Below are 20,542 nucleotides of genomic sequence, written 5' to 3' on the forward strand. Positions count from 1 at the left end.
ACTACCATGTGGGAGAAGTTTAGGTAGACCAAAACTGCGATGGATTGACAGTGTGAAGAGAGACATGAGGGAGTTGGGACTGAGTGAGGAAGATGCACTGGATAGAAGGAAATGGTAGAAGAGTGTATTGAGGAACCATTATAGTATCCCCAAATAGGAATAAGCTTGTAGAGAAAGTAGAGAAAGGACTTGCTCATTCTTCTGTCTGTAGCTTAAACAAAATTTCACCAGACACTGAGGAAACTTTATCCAGAGGATCAAACCAACAGCTCAAGTACCTTAGTACAACATCCTGATTTAATCTAATTCAATTTGAAAGTAGAAATTTTTTCAATAATAAAGGACCTTGCAACATCTGATCACACTGTTAGTAACAGAATCTATTGCTAAACTGAGGTCAAAATAAATACAACCATAATTTGACTACAGAAAAACCTCTCTTTATAACCTATAAAAAATTCTTAAACTGATTTCAATACTTTAAATCTTTCTATTTTTAAACTAAGAAAAGCATGTACAGTATACTGTTGATGTTAAGACAAGTCTTTCTAGCTGCTATAATGGAAAAATATAGTTTTGAAAAAGTCCCATGTGGAAATTGTATTGTCAGAGAGGATTTCCAATTGAGTAACAGAAATGGTTTCCTCACTAAACGAGTCCCAGATATTTAAAACTCTGACAGGGAGCAAACTGGCTCTATAAGAACAATACTTGCATTCACATCCCCAGACTTGATAAGGTGAAAACACTCAATCTTGAAAATCTTACGAGGGAAACTTTATTGAAATTGCAAACTTGTCGACCACTGATAAACTTTAACTCTCCTCAAGCAGACACACCCCTAAGAACAAGAAAAGCATTCGGTTAATAATTCCACTAAGACATCGATTTCCCAGAATGAAATGAGGGAAAAATGTCCATCTCTAGTTCAAAACAAAATTTCTAGTTTGGGGAAATATTTCTTGACCTTGTGGCCCCATTTCTCAATACTGTTTATTGCCAAAGGAATCATGTCGTCAAGAGTGTGTAGCAATGACGTTTACTTTCACTAGAAAACCAGACAGAACTGGTGCCTTGAACACAAAAAAACTAAGCAATTTTGGAGCGTTTGCAACTCTACAATCGAGCAATTATCGATAGATGATTCATCTCTAGAGTAGCTCCCCATTTTACCAGACAGATTCAGAAACTTAGGACTTCCTCACTGAAGTAGATTCTGAAGAAAATCCCTCGAATCTAGAAGGTGCAATTGATTTTTGATGGACAGAATGATAGGAACTGATTTTGGCTCTATAAGATCTGTCCCGTCCTGTTTAAGATGAAATTGAATGGGCAGTATTCTGAGTTGAGCAAATAGGAATTTACTTCTCCTAAGAAGACATAGATAGCAGCAGTAGGGGATTCAGCATTATGAAGCTTCATCTGTGGTGGATAATGTGGGAGGGTAGGGGGCTGTGCCACCCTAGTAGTACCAGTCGAATTCGGTTGAGTCCCTTGTCAGGGTGGGAGGAATGTAGAGAGTAGAGGTCCCCTTTTGTTTCATTTGTTTGATGTCGGCTACCCCCCAAAATTGGGGGAAGTGCCTTGGTATATGGATGTATGTAAGAAGACATTTCTGGGAACACTTATCTACTTATGGTGGGGGAATTTCTCGAAAGCTTTTTGATCATAAGTAGAAAGTTCTGAATTCTTCTCTCCCACAGAAAGTCATGGAAAGAAACCCAGGCAATTCTCATTCCTAAATAAACTGATTGAATTGGATTGAGACAAGAATTCTTGAAATGACCAACATCCCAGACTTGATAACACGTTCAAAAGAACCTACAGATAACGAGATAACGGAGGAGACGGATGCCAATCCTGTGTGCCCACGAAGATATTAGGGTGAAAACACTGGTGAAAACCTGTGGTGCTGTGGAGAGACCGAAGCACAGCACCTTGAACTGGTAGATCTTGTTGTCTAGGCTGAATCTTAAGTACTTCCTTGAAGACGGATGGACTGGGATCTGGAAGTACGCGTCCTTTAGATCCAGTGTACACAGGAAGTCTTGCGGTCTCACTGCTAGTCTGACCGTGTCTGCCGTCTCCATGCTGAACGGAGTTTGTTTGACAAACTTGTTCAGGGCTGAGAGGTCGATGACTGGTCTCCAGCCTCCAGACGCCTTCTTTACAAGAAAGAGTCTTGTGAAGAAGCCTGGAGACCCGTCGAGGACCTCTTGGAGAACGCCCTTCTTCAACAGGGTCTGGACTTCTACCCGAAGGGCTTGCCCCTTTGCTGATCCCATGGCAAGGGAGCTCAATGACACTGGATTCGTTGTCAGGGGAGGTAGAGATGTTATGAACGGGATGCGATATCCCCGACTGATTACGGAAATCGTCCAGAAATCGGCCCCGAGTTGCTGCCACCTGTCTGCGCAACTTTGTAGGCATCCCCCCACTGGTGGACATGCAGGGGGACTGCCAATCCTAGCGTTTGCGGCCTCGGCTGCTCCCTCAAGGATTCTTACCTCCTCTGGAGGACTTTTTGCCTTTCCTATCCTTGACAGGAAAGGGCTTAGACACCACTGTCTTCGCTGCTGCCGTTGGTTTTGCGGTCTTGGTCGGATGGAACTGCTGGGGTGCTGGAGGCTTATAGGGCTTAGATGTCAAAGCCCTATGAAGGAGGGAGTCTTGGTGAGACTTCCTCCACCTCTCAGCGGCCTGTTCCACGTCCTTAGGCTCAAACTGGATCGTTCCTTCTAAGGAAGAATGCTTGAGCCTATTGATCTTGGTGCTAGGGACCTTCTGATGGAATTTCTCAGCCACCGCATCCCGACATTTCAGGATGGTGTTTGCCCACAAGTTCGAGACTTGCTGGGCCAGAAACTCGATCGTGCGAGTGCCTGAGATTTCCTGGTACGTTCTTTGGAGAAATCCTCAGAGCGTATCAGGATACCTGAGGTCCCTAACCAGATGTCAACGTGGCTTGCATAGCACACTTCGCAACCTTCTCCTGGTTAAGGATCTCGGTTGCCGAGATCGAGACCTGCCAGTTGGAGTCTCTATCAAGAGGGACTCCCCTGGTAAGCTCTTCCAATGAATGGTGGAGAGGAAGAGCTAAACAAGGCTCCTTAAGGATCTCAAAGTACCTCCTCTGCTGTACGTGAGGAGGTGGGAGAAGCTTGTTGCCGGCACTGGAACGGTTGGAGGAGGACAACTCGGAGAGCTGTACAGCGATCTTGTCCCTGGTACTCTTAACCCCCTGAGACCAGGGCAGAGCAGCACTGGCCTTGGAAGGTTTTTGAGTGCCAAATACGCGGTCCAAGACCGTGTCCTTGCCCTCTCGAGGAGGGATCTCTGGGTCGGCAAACCCATTGAAAGCCCTCATTAGAGTCAGAACTTGCCAAAACGCATGCTCTGACTCTTGCTGTTCTCCTCCTGACGTTGGTCTTGCAGCGAAGTCTTCTGTCCCCAAAGGCTCCTCTTGGGGAGAGTCGCGGACGTTCTCCGAGTGGCAAGTTGGCTCCGTCCTATGTCTTGTAGAAGACTTTGGTAAAGTCTTCGAGTCCTTTGACTCCTTCCTGGGAAGGATGTAGGACTCCAACATAGAAGGTGGCAAGTTCTTTCCCACCCCTGCTTGCGAAGACTTCTCAGCACGGAGGGAAAGAAACACTAGCAGGAGAGACTGTTGGACTTAGTTTCTCCCTTGTTGGTTGAACAGGAACGGGAGAAACTAAGCCTTCAGCTATTGCGGGATTTGAAGAGGCCGAGGTATTAGGAGATACCGCATTGGATACCTCTGACACCACAACGTCGACAATCGACAGAGGATCAACCTCTGCCGGAGTCGGTGATTGCTGGACAGCAGCACCCAATTGGATGTAGTCAAGTAAGGCTTCCTTGGAGGGCGAACCCTCAAGCCCCAAGGAAGACCAAAGCTGTAAAAGATGGATTAGTGACACATCCTCCCCCGGGGGGAGAGGTGGAGCTGCCTTGCTAGGGGAGGCAACGCCATCTCTCGAACCCCAAGCTTGGAAAACAGTACAACAGTCTACACTACCACTCGACAGTCTCTCGAAAGAGACCGACCGACTGGGAGCTTCGGAGGAGGTTTGGGCAACAGAAGAAGAGTCCTTGGGTTTTTCTCCTTTCAAAGAAACCTTTGAAGGAGAAATATCCCGTCTGGACTTCTTCTTACGTCGCCGTGAAAACCTCTCCCACTGGGAGGTAGACCACTCCCTGCACTCACTACACTATTATCACTATCATACCGCTGACTTCTACAGTAAGGGCAAACGGTGTGAGGGTCTGTCTCGACCGCCAACATGAATGTTCCGCAGGGGCGGTCGGGTAATCCAGGCCAGGTGCGCACAATAGCAGAGGCCAACTTCAAACACAAACCTGTCAAAAAGAGAAAGCAAAATAAAAAAAAGCATTAATGGCTGCCAATGAGCGGCGAGGATGAAAGCGGACACGTCCGACTACCATTCGAGCCAAGAGCAAAGTGAGTTCAAGCACAGGTGTGTGTGAGGGGGGGTGGGGTTAGCAAGCTACCCTCCCCTACCTAACTAGCGGTGTGGGTAGTAAACCATTGTTAAATTTTAATGGCTCGTCATTTCAGCTACGCCGAAAGTAATACCCCTATTAAATAGCTAAGGTTTGTATTCCAGTTACGGAATAACTATAAATCACACACATTCATATTACATCTAAATGTGAATAAGAATGGATTAAAAAGATTAAATAAATAAATTAAAATGAATTAAAGCTTGTGATAAAACCCAATACCTTTGGTGCCGACATTTTTTATACAATCTACCCGAGTGACAAAATACAGTTTTTGTTTTGGCATTGGTGAGGCGAGTCATGATTTTCCATCTGTTTTGCAACTTTTGATGGCTTTTTAATGACTCTTGGAGTAGACCGAGAGCTTCGTTAACACTCCTGGAGTCCACTGGGGGATTCTGAAGACACTTGGAGTCGGCCGAGAGCTTTGGAAGACTCCTGAAGTCCATTAGGGACTTTGTAACACTCCTGGCGTCCATTGGCGGCTTTGTAAGACCGAGTTGACTTGGGGCTTCGTAAGACTCCTGGAGCCCATCAGGGTCTTCGTAAAACTCCAACTGCACTATATTGCATTTCGGCACTTGCAAAGCCTTCTTGAATTTTTCTTGCTAAAGATTCTCTCTATCGCACCAATTACTGAAGGAAGATTATCTGCAATAAAAGAGAAGAGTTATCAAATGGTCTCTACCTTTGGTTTAAGATGTTTCAATAAAGTATTTAAAATATTCATCATTGGTCTGATAGGAGGAAGAACAGCTTGCTTCGTTAAGTAACAATTCAAATAAGTGCGGCCGTACTTAATTAAGTAGTTCAAATCTTTCTAGTGTTTACAATGAATAGGCCACTAAGTTCAGCCCTTCTTCCCTATATAAAACCATAGAATCTTATAAAATAGTTTTGATTATTCCATACATTAGTACATTATTCTTCTCTCTCAAAATGGCCGACAAGATTAGTTCTTCAAGATTAGTTCTTCAAGATTAGTTCTTCAGATTCAAACCTATAAGTTTATATCTTTTGTATATTACAAATAAAATTACTCTGGTTAAAAGGAAACTTTGGAATAGAAGTTTTAAATAAGCCAGTGATATTCTGCATATTATTAATGTACATTTATACAGTATAGCTTTTCTAAAACACAAAATCCTATGTCAGTTCTTGAATCATAAAATGGATCTTAATGTATTTTAAGTATTAATAACTGTGAGAGAGGCAAGAGAGAGTGCTAGAAATAGGAATGAATGGCGAGCGATTGTGACGCAGTTCCGGTAGGCCCTGCTGCTTCCTCCGGTGCCTTGCATGACCGCGGAAGTAGCAGCAGTAGGGGATTCAGCATTATGAAGCTTCAGCTGTGGTGGATAATGTGGGAGGGTGGGCTGTGGCACCCTAGCAGTACCAGCCGAACTCAATTGAGTCCCTTGTCAGGCTGGGAGGAACATAGAGATGTCCCCTTTTTTGTTTCATTTGTTTGATGTCGGCTAACCCCCAAAATTGGGGGAAGTGCCTTGGTATATGTATGTATGAATAACTTATATAATAAACTGCAAGACTTGTATCTATGTCAAATGTATTATATTAAATAACATAAAATCGGCCTAAATACTGTCCAATCATTACTAAGTTCAGTTCTCCTCAGGGTGTCTGCCTAACTCGTTCAATTTTGGGGTTCTCAATTCAATTTCCGTTTTGTTCTACATCAATTATGCTGATGAAGAAAAGCTCTTATAAGGAAAAGAAACATAAAAAACATCAAGATGTCTGGATACATGGCAAAAAAAATAAATAAATAAAATTAAGTAAACCTGACAATAATGAGTAGTTCACAACTACATGATCTATAAGTTTGAACACTAATTCACTAGTGTTAGAGACTCACGCTAACCCAAAACAACGGAGATTATTATTATCATCATCATTAGTTACTAAGCTACAACCCTAGTTGGAAAAAACAGGATGTTATAAGCCCGGGGGCACCAACAGGGAAATTAGCCCAGTGAGGAAAGGAAAAAGGAAAAATAAAATACTTTAAGAGTAACAACATTAAAATCAATATTTCCTATATAAACTATAAGAACTTTAACAAAACAAGTGGAAGAGAAATAAGATAGAATCGTGTGCCCAAGTGTACCCTCAAGCAAGAGAACTCTAACCCAAGAGAGTGGAAGACCATGGTAGAGAGGCTATGGCACTATCCAAGACTAGAGAACAATAGTTTGATTTTGGAGTGTCCTTCTCCTAGATGAGCTGCTTACCATAGGTAAAGAGTCTCTTCTACCCTTACCAAGAGGAAAGTGGCCACTGAACAATTAGTGCAAAAACCCCTTGGGTGAAGAAGAATTGTTTGGTAATCAGTGTTGTCAGGTGTATGAAGACAGAGGAGAATATGTAAAGAATATGCCAGACTATACGGTGTGTGTGTGTGTGTGGGCAAAAGGGAAATGAACAGTAACCAGAGAGAAGGATCCAATGTAGTACTGTCTGATCAGTCAAAAGACCTCATATCTCTCTAGCGGTAGTATCTCAATGGGTGGCTGGTGCCCTGGCCAACCTACTACCTGTAAAGGATATATAAACCGAGGATTGTAATATAGAAAATGTTAGGATTTATTTTAAAAGTATTTTATAAAGAAGGAATTTATAATATATATGTACAATAACTCAGTAGTGTCAGTGTCAGAAAATCCCGCTAACACAATGGACATTAGACAGTAGAAACCTACGTGTCGGACGAATAAGGTGATCATCGTCATGTTTCCCTTAAGAAGAACTTATTATTATCTGGACAAGATTTATCAAATACGATGCCATAATATTCTATAATCTAAAACAAATGCATATTCAATACAAGATCTTTGAATAACTTGCAAAACATGAGTCTCAGAGGGCCATTTCACTCTCTCCGTTACACTTTTTGTTGTCTTTACAAATAATTTACGTATAACCAGAACTGTATTTTGAACCATGTGTGTATTATACATCTATATTTTCCAATGTTTTATACCAATTTATGTGTATCCCTTTTAAGTTAAGCTAGTGACAAACCTACAGATTCTTTGGAGGTAAAATCTCACAAATTATCAAATAATATAAATGATCCAGAGAGTTATTTTCTCTACCTATTAACCGAGAGACAAACCTTTATAAGGCTGTAGAAACCGTTTGGACAGGGAGTACGCTATCCCGCTGGGGGAGCCCAAGGCTGAGGCTCGGAGATAGAAACAGGCCCTTCTCCCAACGGAGACTTATTACAGGTCGCCTACGATGGCTCTGTCCTTGACTCATCCTGCATCGCAGGTCACCTGCAAATTGAAAATCAAATATAATCAACTGCAATTTTGATTTATTACTGATATAAAATAAGTCATATTGGTGTCACCTAAACCTGGATTTAAAAATATATATAAAGAATCCGGAAAATCACTAATTTTAACCATAAGTGAATCGGCAAATACATTTTATACACAAATAAATTTACTTCAGTTTACATGACAGTTTTGCCAACTTACAAAAATCAAGTTATCATAAGAACAAATATAAAAACTACAGATATATAATTATATCAAACTATTAAGTGTTGCTTTTTAAAACTAGAAGGGCACTCAGTAGAGTGCAGACCTCCGCCGCGGCACCTTATTTCTCGACCTTGACCTTAACATGTATTAAGGCCGATTCACACGACCCGTTTTCTTTCCGACAGGCTGGCCATCGGTTAACCGGCATCTAGCTTTCTTACTTGTATTCAAATGCAACTGTTCACACAACCCGTTAGGCAGACGGCGGCCCTCGGACGTCAGCCGTCCGAGTCGGCCCGGCTTTCTTTCCAAGAAACCTCGTCCAGTTTGACGTCCGTTAGCCATCCGTCGCAACCAACGGGTGGATGATGTTTTGTGTGAACGAGGACCTGTATTGAACCCGTTCGTTTTGTGGCCTACAACCCCGACTTTTCTCATAGTATAGTCATAGAAATGAGTTATTTTGTTGTTGACACCATGTATGAGAGGTTAATTGAAACTTTTCAAGGGTATGAGGAGATATTTGACATGGCAAACAAGATGTATAGAAATAATTCACATAAATAAAAGATATGGAAAATGACTGGAGAGGCATTAAATAAAACTGGTGAATTTATCATCATTCTAATATTCTTGGCTGTGCATAAAGTATAATGAAGTTGCCTCACTTATTTTATCAACACAGTTATCAACCAACATCTAAAAGTGTCAAAATTATCGTAATTTACTCGGTGTTCACGTGACAGATTCTAAGTATACAATGAAAACCGCGCGCTGGTAAACGGATACGGAAGGCCTCGTGTGAATGTACAACATTTTGACGGAGGTTAGCCACCACCCAACCTGTCGGAAAGAAAATGGGTCGTGTGAATCGGCCTTTAATGGGCATGGATTTCAATACACTTAAATTTGAACCAAGTTTGAAGTCTCTCTGAGAGAGATGTCCAAACTTATGAGAGATTACGTGAATTGGACATTTTGCTCGACTGTGACTTTGACCTTGACCTTTCAAAATCTAATAATTTCCAGCTAATTACATAACAGTTAATCCCTGCCAGTTTCATTACTCTATGATTAAAATTGTGGCCAGGAAGCTGTTCACAAACAAACATAACCTCCTTCCAAGATTGGTGGCGGAGCTAAATATAAAAATTACATATTGGAATAATTTATTAAACTTTAAACATTGCTTTTTAAAATTACAAAGCCTAATTGTCTAACGACTATTGAGTCTTAGCTTACAATGCACCAACTCATTAAAATATTGCATTAAAACTCGCACAACAGTATTAATGAATAAAAATCCCTTCTGGCCTGGTTTTATATTCTCCTGGATGCAGATAACTATTAAAAAATAATGAATACTTACTAATATACTTTTCCCCATTTTAAAAAATGCTATTTTTACAGATCTAAATCCTTCTAAAAAAAAATTTTGCATTTGCGAATGTTCCATTTGCCTAACTCTATAACTAAAAAAACTGTTAGATTACAATCAAAGTTCTTATATACATAAAACACTTTGGTATATTTCTATGTCTTTTTACCCGTCTGGTTTCATTTAATAAAACGTAATATACTTTTAAACTTGAAATGTAGAATGAATTATATCACAAGTCATTTGTATTTTTCCTAACTTTACAAAGTAACGTTCTTTAGTAAGAATATGTCTAAAAATTGACTGAACTTCAGCTGTCAATATACGAGATGTCGTTAGTTACTGGCCCATATTAAGCTTGAGATTCAAGCTTTAATCTTAAGCTTAAGGCTTTCATCTAAGGCTTGCAGTTGAAGAGGAAAATGGACCTTAAAACTCAGGTTTGAATAATTATGAAAAATGTTATTTTCCTTAGTAAAATAAATTTTTGAATATACTTACCCGATGATCATATAGCTGCATCCCTGCTGCCCGACAGAAAAAACCTACGGGAGGAATACGCCAGCGATCGCTATACAGGTGGGGGTGTACATCAACAGCGCCATCTGTCAAGTAGGTACTCAAGTACTCGATGTCAACAACGAACCAATTTTCTCCTCTGTCCCACTGGTTCTCTATTGGGGAGGAAGGGTGGGTCCTTTAATTTATGATCATCGGGTAAGTATATTCAAAAATTTATTTTACTAAGGAAAATAACATTTTTCAATATCAAACTTACCCGATGATCATATAGCTGATTCACACCCAGGGGGGTGGGTAGAGACCAGCATAACAAGTTGACATTATGAGCTAAGTATTCTGTATTTCATTTTAGCAGTTATTCAAAATAACAAGCATAAAATAAATAAGTACCTGGTAAGGAAGACGACTTGAACAATTACTCTGCCTTTTTAAGTACGTCTTCCTTACTGAGCCTCGCGATCCTCATAGGATGCTGAGCGACTCCTAGGAGCTGAAGTATGAAGGGTTGCAACCCATACTAAAGGTCCTCATCAAAACCTCTAATCTAGGCGCTTCTCAAGAAATGATTTTGACTACCCGCCAAATCAAGTAGGATGCGAAAGGCTTCTTAGCCTTCCGGACAACCCAAAAATATTTCAAGAGAAAGATTAAAAAGGTTCTGGAATTAGGGAATTGTAGTGGTGGAGCCCCCACCACTACTGCACTCGTTGCTACGAATGGTCCCAGAGTGTAGCAGTTCTCGTAAAGAGACTGCACATTCTTAAGATAAAAGACGCGAACACTGATTTGCTTTTCCAATAGGTTGCGTCGAATATATTTTGCAGAGATCTATTTTGGTTAAAGGTCACGGAAGTTGTGACAGTTCTAACTTCGTGTGTCCTTACCTTCAGCCAAGCTTGGTCTTCCTCATTCAGAAGGGAATGAGCTTCTCGTATTAACAGTCTGATAAAAATAGGATAAAGAATTCTCTGACATAGGCAAAGATGAATTCTTAACTGAACACCATAAAGCTTCAGACGTGCCTCGCAAAGGTTTTAAAGTAGAACTTAAGAGCTCTTACAGGACATAATACTCTTTCTAGTTCATTTCCAACCATACGATAAGTTTGGAATATCGAACGATATTGGTCAAGGCCGAGAAGGCAGCTCGTGTTTGGCTAGAAAACCAAGATGTAGAACATGTAGCCGTTTCGGATGAGAATCCGATGTTCTTGCTGAAGGCATGAATCTCACTGACTCTTTTAGCTGTGGTTAAGCATATCAGGAAAAGAGTCTTAAAGGTGAGATCTTTCAGGGAGGCTGATTGAAGTGGTTCGAACCTGTCTAACATAAGGAACCTTAGAACCACGTCTAAATTCCAACCAGGTGTAACCAAACGACGCTCCTTCGTGGTCTCAAAAGACTTAAGGAGGTCCTGTAGATCTATATTGTTGGAAAGATCTAAGCCTCTGTGACGGAAGACTGATGCCAACATGCTTCTGTAACCCTTGATAGTGGGAGCTGAAAGAGATCGCTCTTTCCTCAGATATAAGAGGAAGTCAGCTATTTGAGTTACAGAGGTACTGGTCGAGGATACGGATACTGACTTGCACCAGTTTCGGAAGATTTCCCACTTCGATTGGTAGACTCTAAGGGTGGATGTTCTCCTTGCTCTAGCCATCGCTCTGGTTGCCTCCTTCGAAAAACCTCTAGTTCTCGAGAGTCTTTCGATACTCTGAAGGCAGTGAGACGAAGAGCGTGGAGGCCTTGGAGTACCTTCTTACGCGTGGCAGACGTAGCAGGTCCACCCTTAGGGGAAGAGTTCTGGATACGTCTACTAGCCATCGAAGTACCTCGGTGAGTTATTCTCTCGCGGGCCAGAGGGAAGCAACTAGTGTCAACTTCGTCCCTTCGTGAGAGGCGAACTTCTGCAGTACCTTGTTGACAATCTAGAACAGAGGGAATGCATATAGATCTAGATGAGACCAATCTAGTATAAAGGCATCTAAAAGAACTACTGCTGGGTCCGGGATAGGTGAGCAAAGTATAGAGAGCCTCTTGGACATCGAGGTTGCGAAGAGATCTATGCTTGGCTGGCCCCAGGACCCAAAGTCTCTTGCATACATCCTTGTGGAGGGTCCAATATGTTGGAATTATTGTCCCTTCCTACTGAGACAATCTGCTAAGACATTCAAGTTGCCTTGGAAGAAACTTGTTACTAGCGAAAAGTCTAGACCTGTTGAACAGGAGAGGAGGTCACTTGCGAACTCGTACCATGTCAGAGAGTAGGTCCCTCCTTGCTAGGAGATGTACATCAAAGCAGGGAGTTGTCCGTGTTCACCTCCACTACTTTGCCTTGAAGGAGAGACCTGAAGCTTTTCCAGGTCAGACGTACTGCCAGAAGCTTCTTGCAGGTGAAATGCTTTGTCCTTTGTCTCGAGTTCCATAATCCCGAACATTCCCTACCGCCTAAGGTCACACCCCAGCCTACGTCCGATGGGTCTGAGAAGAGAACGTGGTTGGGAGTCTGAACAGTCAGGGGAAAACCCTATTAAAGGTTGATAAAGTCCTTTCATCAAGTCAGACCAGACTTATCTTCCGGAAACCGGGATCAAGACCGCTTCTAGCGTCTTGTCCTTTTCCAGTGAAGAGCTAGATGAAACCGAAGAGGACGGAGGTGTAGTCTTCCAAGTGACACCAATTGAACCACGGATGACAGTGTCCTAACCAGACTCATCCACAGCCTGACAGGGCCGTGTTCCTTCTTCAGCATCTTCTGGATGGATAGCAGGGCTGGGGGTTGATCGTCTTGTTCAGCCATGTCCTCATCAGAGGGTTCCTCATCCGAAACTGATGAGGAAATGGCAACGGAGTGGGCAACGTCTGACTCGCTGAATCCGGTCGCACTGGTGGATGCGTGACGGAGCCGGACACAAGATCATGGTACTGCTGCACAGTCTGTGAACTGTCAACCAAGGGGAAGCGAGGAAGTACAGCGACAACCCGAAACTGTCTAGACTGTCTGGGTTGTGCAGACAACCCCTTAACGGGTTGCTGAGGTTGCCGCACTGCGTCACAACAAGTCACCTCTGCAGGTTGTTGAACGTCTTCCCAGTGACACACTGAACGTCCACAACCACCTCCGAGAGTCGCTTCACACTGGGTCGCACCGGTGGAGGAACCATCTCAACTGGCGGACGTGAGTAGGATACCTCAGCGTCAACAGGGCGTACAACCAACCGGTAGGAAGGTTGTTGGCAAGAAGGTTCTTCTCCGTAAACAATCCTCTATCAAGGACTAAGCTTGGACTGCATGTCTTGCAACAAAGCCCAAGGTCTATGGGAGCAGGTGTGGCAACAGACGGGGTTAGCGACTGAAGCGGAACCATTTACCCTCCCTGGAAGCATGTTATGCTTTAATTAAAGTCCATAGGAGGCTAAGCAGCTTAAGGCTCCTCTCCAAATGACAGAGTCCTCAAGGGAATATCAGAAGGAGGGAGAACAGCACTTTCTCATCTACAGGAACCATGTCCGAGAAAAGCTAGGTTATCTCAGTGAGGGTTTCACTGGTGCATAAGCAGCAGACCAGAAGGCAACGTTATGAAACTGCTTGACAGTCTGTGAACTGTCAAAAACTGAACTGTCAACCCCAACAGGTGCGTGAGGACATACAGCACTGGTGTATTAGTAGCACACCAGAAGGCAACGTCATGTAACTGTTTGACAGTCTGTGAGTTGGCAACAACCAAAGCTGTGTGGGGAAGCCTCAACTCCTGACTGACTAGTTTGCTGCGGGCGAGTGGCGGTAACCACAGAGTGTTGCGGAGGCTGACACACCGTGTCAAAACACGGCAGCTTGTGATAGCTCACGCACGGCAACAGAGTGCTCCGTGTGTCTGTGGGAGTCAGCATGCGTCTGGCAGAGTCGACTGCGCATGGGTGGAGGAGCTCTCACAACAAGAGTGTGGGAGCAGGCAGCCATGCCGGGCGCACAACCGTGGCAGGCTGTAGGCCAACGGGTGCATCGTCAACCTTCTCCGCAGCAGAGTTGCCAAATTAGCGATTTTGTGCTAATTCATTGCCTTTTTTACAGTATTCTATTTTAGCTACTTTCTTTAGAGAAATTCCATATGACTTTAGCTACTTTCTAGCTACTTTTGCAAGCCTATCTAGCGACATTTGAAAATTTGAGTTGGCAACCCTGCTCCGCAGTCGGAGTGTGGGAGCTGGCAACAACAAAAGCGGAGTGCTGGTGCGTGGGAGGGACTGCCGTGGGTTGCGGATCATGCCGCATTGCGGCAAAACACAGCAGCTTGACAGCACCTTCCCACTGCTGATGCGGTAGCTCACGCATGTCAACGGAGGGTGCAGCATGAACATGCGTCTGGCAGGGTCGACTGCGCATCGGTGGTGGAGCTCTCACAGATGGAGTGTGGGAGCAGGCAGCCGCAGTATCTGCTGAGCGCACAACCGTGGCAGGTTGTAGGTTAACAGGTGCAGTGTCAACCTTCTCAGCACGATACTCCTGCATGAAGGAAGCAACTGAGACTGCATATCTGCAGCATGTACCACTAGGGTCTATAAAAGACGGCAACAAACGGAGCTACTGTCCGTTGTGACTGAGGGTCTAAAACAGCTGGTGCGGCAACAGACGGAGTTACTGCCTGTTGCGGTACCACCTTGCCTCTCTCGGAAGGTGTGCAGTCGTCGGATGACTGCAGCGAGTCCGAACTGACCCAGTGGCTACACCTAGGCCGTTGGACTTGCGCGGAAGGGACCGACTTGCATTTAAAAAGCAGCAAGATTGGTCCATGGTTTCTGCGAGAAACCTCTTCCCCAGACGAGGAATAAATGGGCTCTCTCGTCTTTGTGTGGGTGGGGTGATCACGTCGGCAACGTGTGTAGATACACCCGAAACCACGGAGGGAAACGTCTGTTCGTCGATCAAGGCCTGTGGAACCCATAAGTCCTTCGACATTACTTCTCCCCTGGGCTTGGGAGCTTGTAAGAGGTATCGGACTAGGTGAACAACTGGCACGAACAGACGAACCCTCGAACGCAACACTGTAACACTTTGCGCATATCACTTTATCACTTTTGATTTTCTGTTTGCACTTATTTCACTGAAATCGAAACTTTAACTGATTTCCACCTGAAACACGCAATCCTATCCTTCATTAAAAGGTAGTAATTGCGAAAACAGTTTACAATGCAACAGAAAAACACAATTAAAGATAAAGAATTCAGTGGCTGGAAAAGAGACTAAACACTAGATCAAATAAACTACGTTTAAAATCTCTCACCGCATAAAGCCTGGGAACAAGAATAAAACTCTAGAAACGTTTTACCTTCTTCCCCTACAGCGACAAGGGAGAAGAGTAAAAAACGAGAACAACGTTACCCGCTTGAACGAAACGTTTATTCTCCTCTCTCTCCCTCCGTCTCTATCCTTCTCTCTCTTCTCTCTTGACTTAGAACCAAAGAGAAGAGCCCAATTATATATCGTTAAAACATATTATTTGCTAAAGGAAAAAACTGAAAGGTTTCCCAAATAAAAAGTTCCTTTATTTAGAATTTAAACCATTTAAGCTAAGAAAGAATGAACGAAACGCTAGAATCGGTTTACTCTTACTGCAACGTGAAACCGTGAAATACTCTATCTCTATCGTAACGATAGAGCGCATGTTGAACGTTCTGAACGTCAACTGCGGAGACAAAACTAAACGTTAGTTCATCTTTGAAAACAGTACGAGACTATCAAAGAAATTCTTCAAAAACATAAAATTAAAAAAGGGTTTAAATTCTTAAAAGGTAAATACGATATGACGGGCTCAAAGTTAATTAACTTCGGTTCCAAGTAAGGACCGCCTACTATTAGGAAAGGTCGCATATAAACAAACATAAAAATTAATTTTTATAAGCTTATAATAAATGGAAAGTTAATCGAAGAGGCCTTAAAGGCGGAGAGATATAAAATAAATAGATCTATAACTTGTTAAGCAAAATTACCAAAAACCTAAACACACTTCCGTCTAAGGGAAGGGTCGGCCATTTAAAAGTGAAAGAGAGTCCATACTCTCTTCGAGTCCATACTCTCTTCGTCACCAAAATTAAATCTATCCAAAACGAGTTCAAGTTTTGAAATGAAGATAAAACCCCTGCATAGCGAAAGCTCAAAACTGGAATAGTGTACTTCACCAAAACGTTGTGAAAACAAAACCAGTTAGGGACGGCGTATTCAGTAGGTCTTGCCTGTGGCACGACAGAGGGAAAATTGGTTCGTTGTTGACATCGAGTACTTGAGTACCTACTTGACAGATGGCGCTGTTGATGTACACCCCCACCTGTATAGCGATCGCTGGCGTATTCCTCCCGTAGGTTTTTTCTGTCGGGCAGCAGGGATGCAGCTATATGATCATCGGGTAAGTTTGATATTGAAAATTACAAATTACTTTTATTAACCTTAGGTAGGAGAAATTTCCTAGGACCATACTGGATGGTTTAAAATCAAGGGATGCGAATAGTCTCGGACATGATAAACGAGATGGAGTACTTTTGGTGTTATTGTAACCCATACTGAAAATCCTACGCTACTCCTCCCATGAAGCCATACAAACATATTGTCAAGTCTCGAGACTCTTCGAGAGATTTGCCATCCTGAGTTTCTGTTTCCTTCTACCTCCTCTATGGAAGGAGTGCTGTGAAGAAACTGGTAATGGAATTAGGCGAATGAGTTCCCTGGTGATTCAAATGTGACGAACGCTAGAGGTAAGAGCGTACGCTCTAATCCATGTTCCAGATCTTGCGGTTCTCCACCGACAGGTTTCGCGTCTCAGTAAGCGATTGTAATGTGGTTCCCCATCGTGATAACCTTATAAAAGGTTCCTGATAGCAGTAACTAACTTGGGTAACTGTGTAACTTTTGCAATAGCAGCGGACAGCCGATGCAAAGAGAAAACGCTGATCAAGAAAAGCAAGGGAAAATTTGTCTTGTAAGGAGCAAACACAATCAGAATCCTGCCCTAAAGATGAAACACAAAATTGAAGGCCACACGGATGCCTTGCGCTAGTGCCGCTAACATCTCGTAACCTGTACACACAACGAGAATGATCCCAGCTTGTTTTCTCTCTCCCAAAAGTTGGAGTCATTGTGCAGGAAAGGAAGAGAATGGAACAGTCCTTATCCCTACTGGTAGTGTGCTAACTCCCCTTCGCGAGATAGAACACAGGGAGTAAGTAGGTGTATCTCATACCAACATGTATAATATAGTATTTTCAAGGAAAATATGTTCTCGGTGCGTGTTCTCTCGCCTTGAGAAGCCACATGGAGTGCAAATAGATGGGCGTTCACATGCTAAGCGGAGAGCAATAGTCAAAATCAGCACCACGTGCACCCGGTGAATAGCAAATGCGAACGGAACAGTGCACAACAAGGAGAATACTATATTCAAAGTTCTTAGAACGCACACTAAACGTATAATGCGCGCATCCAGGTGAGTATACACTCACGGGAGAATGTTTGTTAACAGGTGGTTACCCAAAGTGCGAGCAGGCTTAAGCGATGCGTAGTTTTACGTCCTATGACAATTTTTCTCAGAAGGTAGAATTACGAGAACTCTGAGAGATACTCCAATCCGACCAAGAATTTGCCAACCGCTATCCCTACCTCGAACCTCCAACACATCTATTTCTCAAGGACACAACAGTGGGGCATTAGGTAAAAAAAAATAGCTCTATGGAAGGGGTACCAGTTTGCAAATTGGCTAACTTCAGCCAGTCATAAAAAACCTTGTGCATCAGACGAGTGTGTCCAATAGGTAGCCGACAAAGCAACTCGGTTGCAGCTTCCTTTACCTCTCTCTCTGCCTCTTCATTTATGAGCAAGTTTGTCGGTACCCCGCAAAACTTAATTTGTATACCTGCTAGAACCCAGAATAATTGAATTGTTATACCTCTCAGCCCAATAATAATGAGCACTCTCAAATCTTAAAAACTCAAGGGTTACTAGAATTGAAACCTTTGAAATTTTGTAGGAGATTCCTTACATCACAAAATATTGTAAAATTGGCCCCCTTTCCTATAAGGTTATTCATGTCCATAGAAGTCCGGATGCCATTAAGTTCGGTGGTAAATATAGACAAATTTGGAGCCTTTAAACCGAAACAAGTTTCTATTAGCAGGTTAAATATACAATACAGTCAGATGTACAAACTTTTTTCTTCTTTAATTTCTTTTATTATCATCATCATTACTTGCTAAGCTACAACCCTAGTTGGAAACGCAGGATGCTACAAGACCAAGGGCCCCAATAGGGAACAAAAGCCTAGTGAGGAAGGAAGGAAAGTAATGAACAACTCTGTATAGAGTTTTAAGAACAATAATGACATTATAAGAGATATACTAACCATTATCTACAAGAAATATTAAAAATAGGCAGTGCCCCTGAAAACTAAGTGTATGGATTAGTGAGCTTCCCTTACCGTTAGACAGTAACAGACGACGCATCACTATATAGTTTGACAGCTGAGTTCACACTATGAAAAAAAAAAATGCCCTTTTATATCTGCAGGAACAAATATATAATAATCATGTTTAACTCAGCCAGGCAGATTTTTCCCAATAGTTATTGAAAACTCTAAGAAAAGTATTTGGTCTAGTTTTGCTAGCAGTACCAGCCGAACTTGGTCGAGTCCCTCGTCAGGCTGGGAGGAGCGTAAAGAGGAAACGTCCATTTTTTTTTTCATTTGTTAGATGTCAGCTAACCCCCAAAATTGGGGAAGTGCCTTAGTAAATAAATATATAGTTTTCCTGCTTCAATATACACCCAACATACTGAATGAACAACGCACATACAAACAAACTTCTCAAAACAAATACAGTGCTTGTACCAAGCAAACTTTCTGTTCAAATCTACGAAGGCAGTAGATGGCCCATGAAGTGCTTGCAGAGAGTAATACCAAAATCTCAAGCTTTTGAAAAATGCTGAACAAATGATAAAACTTCAAAAATTCCATACAGTTGAGGCTGGAAATATACTAAATTATGAGTTTTTAATAACTCATAAGTCACTCAACATCAGGCAAGATAAAGGTCTTCAGCAAAGATATAACAAGGGTGTTTGCCAAAGGTAAGACCCTCACATACTGGGGTAGGTTAGGTTAGGTAAGCGAAGAAATTATCTGCCATTAACAAACATTTGGTAGTTACAATAAAATTGATATATTAACTTTTTATGATAATCCAAAACTACATACATAATTCCATGAATTTCCAGCAATGACCTGGATCATGGAATTTGAATCATATAATAGAATCATGAAGGCCAGTCTCTGCCACTACGAAAATATGTGAAAATCTAAAATTGGGGTTAAGTAAATAACACAATCTAAAACTCAAGTAACAGTTTCTGATATGGACCTTAATATGACCTTCCTCATTGACCTTTATACAGTATGAATACTAAAATAACCTTGCATTATAAATGAATATATTTGTATGTAGGCTATAGCATGAAACACGGTACTGTCACTAAAAGCCGGTTCAAAAACTCTAAATCTATATTTTCCATATAAATTCTGAGAGTGCCACTCTTAATTATATATCAACATAGTAATAAAGTTAAATAGATTAACCTATGACACTAATACTTACAGAAAAGTCACTTTAAAAGGCACAAAAATTAAATAAAACTTGTGAACGATGAGTTTGATGTATCACTTCGTCTACCATATTGAATTAGCCATGTTGTTATGAAGATAAATATACCTAAACAAACGAAACTTCCCCTAAAATAGGGGCTAATTTTCTCCTTAGCATTCATCAACACAATCTGAATTCAGTGTTATATATATTTAGGTGTCTTATTGTTATATCATAAAATGTAATTAATTTTAGGAATTACGTGTTTTGTAACCACAAATAATAAAATTTACTTAAAGCATGAAATTTATATTTTTACTATAAAATTTCCCCAAAATTAGGAGCTAATTTTCTCCCTAGCATTCATCAACACAATCTAAATTCAGTATTATATATATTTCTGTGCTTTATAGTTATATTATAAAATGTAATTACTTTCAGGAATTAAATTTTAGTAACTATAAACTATAAAATATTTTCTTTAAACCATCAAACTGGTTCAGAAAATTTGTCCTCAAAATCCCTAGATTTTTTTTTATTTTGGAATAATTCCCCTAAATGGAGACGCCATGATCTAAGTGCCAACAAGCTTAAATACAAAATATCCAAAAAATCGTATATAGATTAAATTTAAAACACTTAAACAATATAATTATTAAATTTTATTATTATGGTGATATTTTCATAATAATTAATTATGTTTTTAGACACATTTTACGCTCGGCACCTAAAAAATTTTTATGGACATGGCGATGGTATCGCCTCCTATAGAGTGTAAAAACAACTAATTTTGCAACTATTAACTTTTCTATTTTATAACTATTGTATAAACTTTAAATTTATGGTTAATAAATATTATTTTTATTGGAAATTGAATCAATAAACTAGGAAAACTCATTAAGAATAGTTTTTTATGCCAATAATTCTATATTTATCAAATAAATATGATATATTAAAGGTACATTGCAA

At 41.5% G+C, this 20,542-nt stretch overlaps 1 long non-coding RNA gene across 1 annotated transcript in view; it reads right to left on the reverse strand.

Moving 5' to 3' along the window:
* LOC137633938 (uncharacterized) overlaps nt 1-19,657 on the reverse strand; it is a 203,624-nt gene extending 183,967 nt beyond the window's left edge. The window contains exon 1 of the long non-coding RNA XR_011042365.1: nt 19,586-19,657. This is a non-coding gene — a long non-coding RNA (uncharacterized lncRNA). The remainder of the gene's footprint in view (nt 1-19,585) is intronic.
* Between the last annotated feature and the right edge of the window lie 885 nt (nt 19,658-20,542).

The sequence above is a fragment of the Palaemon carinicauda genome, chromosome 43 (genome assembly GCF_036898095.1).
Source record: "Palaemon carinicauda isolate YSFRI2023 chromosome 43, ASM3689809v2, whole genome shotgun sequence".
In the NCBI taxonomy this organism is placed as follows: domain Eukaryota; kingdom Metazoa; phylum Arthropoda; class Malacostraca; order Decapoda; family Palaemonidae; genus Palaemon; species Palaemon carinicauda.